Genomic DNA, 3829 nt, shown 5'->3' on the forward strand with positions numbered 1-3829 from the left:
TTTCTTAGCCGAGTCATAAAATAATTCTCTTCTAAGTGTCATGATAAATATTCTTCTTTCCTCTGTGCATCACGATAATATTATTCTTTCTTCAGTGCATTATGATCAGATCTTCTTTTTGTTTTCCCTGGTCAAAGTTTTCCTTCTTCTGTCATTAAATTATTTTTTGGGCGAATCATAAAGTAATTCTTCCTTCCACGTGTCATAATAAACATTCATCTTTCCTCCGTGTGTCATTTTTTTCTTTTCTTTTTCCGTTCCTCATTATTTATTTGTTCCTCTTTCTCTTGTGTGCAGTTTTTTTGGTATCACTTTCTATGAGAGTAATTTTCTTCTCATATCTTTTCTTCTTATCCTTTACCAAGTCAAGTTCTTTAAATATTCTTTTTCTCTCTCTTTTTAGATATTTTTTTTTCTTTTCTGACTCACTTTCTTTTAACAATTTCTCTGTATTGTTTCCTTCACTTTTTTCTATGGATATTTTTCTTTCCTTTTTTGGTTCTCTTTTCTGTAACATTTATTTTTCACATAATATTTGTTTCCTTCAGTTACGTCTGTATTTTCTTCTTCTCCATTTTCCTCCATCACTTTTTATTTGTTGTTTCCTTCACTTTTCTTTTTTTCTTTTCTCTCTCGAGTTCACTTTCTTGTAATCACTTCATATTTTTATTTCTCTTAGTGATGTCTTTTCTTTATTTTCCCTTCTTCCTCTTCTCCACTTTCTTACATAAATATTTCACTGTTTCCTTTATTTTTTTTCTAGTCATAGCTTTCTTATCCATTTTTAACCACATACTAATAACTACATTTCTTTCACTCAAATCTATATATTTTTCGTTCTTTCCCTGAGCCATTTTCCTGTCATCACTTTCTTACGATATTCCTTTTCCTACGTTAATATCTGTGTTTGTCTTCCTCTTGCCCCACTTCCTCGCCATTGCCTCGGTCTTCCTTCCGCTGTCGGTGCCTCGTCCACTATTTCCAAGGACCAATACGTTTCCTCCCTGCCCATCACCCTCCCCCTCCCACCATCACACTGTCTCTCCACAAATATGTATAGTTTTTGATATTCTTCACCTCAATTTTCCTGCGTGAACCTCCTTCGTTTCTTCATCTTCCTTTGTTCTTCGACTACCTGCACCATTGCCTGAACTGCTCCTTGCTTTATGTTATCTATACTGGCGTTCTTTGCTCACAGTCCATCTTCTTGTAGTGTCGATTCTTTTCGTCACTTCGGTCACAAGTCCTCGGTATTGTGTTGTTCCTCGATGTTCCTTTGTTATTCCCTCATGTGGTAATGTTTTGCCGTCCACACTTGTTTGCTCTATTGTCCCCCTTCCCAATGTATGTTGTGGTCTTTTTAATAGGTAGTTTCGTGGAGAATTTTTGTATTAACTGTATCATCTCCTGCAATTTCCTTCTCCGGCACGCAAAGTTAATAGGTGGTGGTTTCGGTTCATGGAGAGTTCCGTGTCTTTCTTCGCCACATTAAGTTAATAGGTGGTTTCGTGCAATAGATGGTTTCATGGAGATTATTTCATTAACTGTGTGATCTCTTTTAATGTTTTTCCTCACCGCGTTAAGTCAATAGATTGTTTCGGGTCATATCTTTCCAATATTTGTATTCGTTGAATTTTTTACTGTCATTTATCTTCATAATTCTTCTGTCGTTTTAATGTGACCTCTTGCCCAGAACCCGCAAAAATATAAAATAAAATAAAATAGGATGAAAAAAAAGGAGGAAAAAAAATACTTCACACAATGACGCAACTTCTAACGCTCACTGTACACCGGTCACACACAAACGACATAAGAGTTATAAAGATAAATTACATAAAAAAAATCAGCGATAAAACCAGAAATCTGAAACATATTAACAAGAGAGGCGACGACACGAGGCAGATGTTAATGAGATCTGGAATGCAAGGACACCAATGATGAGAGGTGTGATAAAACTTAAGAGACTGGAAGAAAAAAAAAGAGTAATGTAGGAGAGAGAGAGAGAGAGAGAGAGAGAGAGAGAGAGAGAGAGAGAGAGAGAGAGAGAGAGAGAGAGAGAGAGAGAGAGAGAGAGAGAGAGAAGAGTTTAAATGGAGTAAGACAAAAGTGGTCGAAGGGCAAGTAAAGGAGGGAGGGAGGGAGGGAGGGAGGGAGGGAGGGAGGGAGGGAGGGAGGAAGGGAGAAAGGAAATAAAGGGAGAAAAAAAATAGGCCAGGAGAGGGAAGGGAGAGAGAACGCGAGGCACGAGTGGAAAAAAGAATAAGCATCTACATTTAAAGTGTCTCTTTCTTTTTAGATGGTCAGCCTTTTCTCTCTCTCTCTCTCTCTCTCTCTCTCTCTCTCTCTCTCTCTCTCTCTCTCTCTCTCTCTCTCTCTCTCTCTCTCTCTCTCTCTCTCTCTCTCTCTCAGAATGTGTGTGTGTGTGTGTGTGTGTGTGTGTGTGTGTGTGTGTGTGTGTGTGTGTGTGTATGTGTGTGTGTGTGTGTGTGCGTATGTGTGTGTTCGCGACGCATCTTAACACAAACACGAAGTACTTGATGCAGAGCCTTCCCTGGAGTCACAGTAACACACAATAACAGTAAAATACAACACACAGTAGTAAACCAAGCGTGGGGCGACAGTAGTGTGGCAGAGAGAGGGAAGCGGAGGGAGGGAGACAGACAGGAGGCTGTGGAAAGAAGGAAGGCAGGGGTGAGGCGGGAATAAAATGGGCGAGCGAGGGGCACCGTGACAGGGATGGAGGGTGTCCTGTTGACTTAAGGGTGTCATTTTTTCCCCGGCAGCAGCAGCGAGGCCCTGGCGTTGAGAGGCAGGGCGCAGTTCTTTCCACTACTACATGTTTATTCAGCGGCCAAGACACGGCCGTTCAGTCCCCGCACCGAGAGGGAGAAGGATGGACAAGAGCGTGCCTTTATTTACCCTTACATGTAAGTGCCGCGCCACGTCAAGGTCCAGGCATAAAAAATAGAGAAATTACTTACTTTTATATTACAGAAGTGTGCCACGTGAAAGACTTAGGAGTAAAAATAAAGGTATCATTTTGTTTTGTATATAAGTACCGCGCCACTTGAAGCCTTTAGTATAAAAAAAAAATAGGAAAAGTTTCTTACTTTACATATAGAAGTGAGCCACGTGAAGACCTTCGTATAAAAATAAGAAATTACTTAATTTTTCTATATTAGTTGGTAGCGGCAAGGCTTTGGTATAAAAATAGGAGGAATATATGGTCTTTCATTACAAAGGAAAAGAATAAAGCAAATATGACGATAAAAAAAAAAATACTATTCTTGACATTAGATAAAAAAAAAAAAAAGGCAGATACAAAAACAAGAAAGTCTGAAAGAAAATGTACTTAATTCTGGCTCTGCTCTTCCTAGTGCCCCTAAAGTGTATTGATTCTAGTGAAGCAGGGAAGTAAGATGAATATAAGTCTTGTTACTCGTGTTTAAGTGGGTGAGGTTAGCCACAAGACGTATGGTATTAAAAATCATAAGAGCTTACGAGTAGTTATGGAAATACTAAATTATAGTGAAGTAGGAAAGGTAAATATATGTTTTATTACCCACGTTCAAGTAACAAGAGGTCGTACGGTACCTAAAATTGTAAGAGTATGTGGGTAGTTACTGAAATATTAAGTTGTAGTGAAGCAAGAAAGGTAAATTCCATACTTGATTTATTTATTATTTTTTATTATATTTTATTTATTTATTTATTTATTTATTTAACTTATTTATTCATTTATTTCATTTATTAGTTTTTGTGTATGTAGAAAGTTTCTGGCTGAGGGCAGTAAAGAAAAAAATGCTCACTGAAGATGCTAGTCCCTGCA

This window comes from Scylla paramamosain, chromosome 40 (assembly GCF_035594125.1).
Source record: "Scylla paramamosain isolate STU-SP2022 chromosome 40, ASM3559412v1, whole genome shotgun sequence".
Classification (NCBI taxonomy): Eukaryota; Metazoa; Arthropoda; class Malacostraca; order Decapoda; family Portunidae; genus Scylla; species Scylla paramamosain.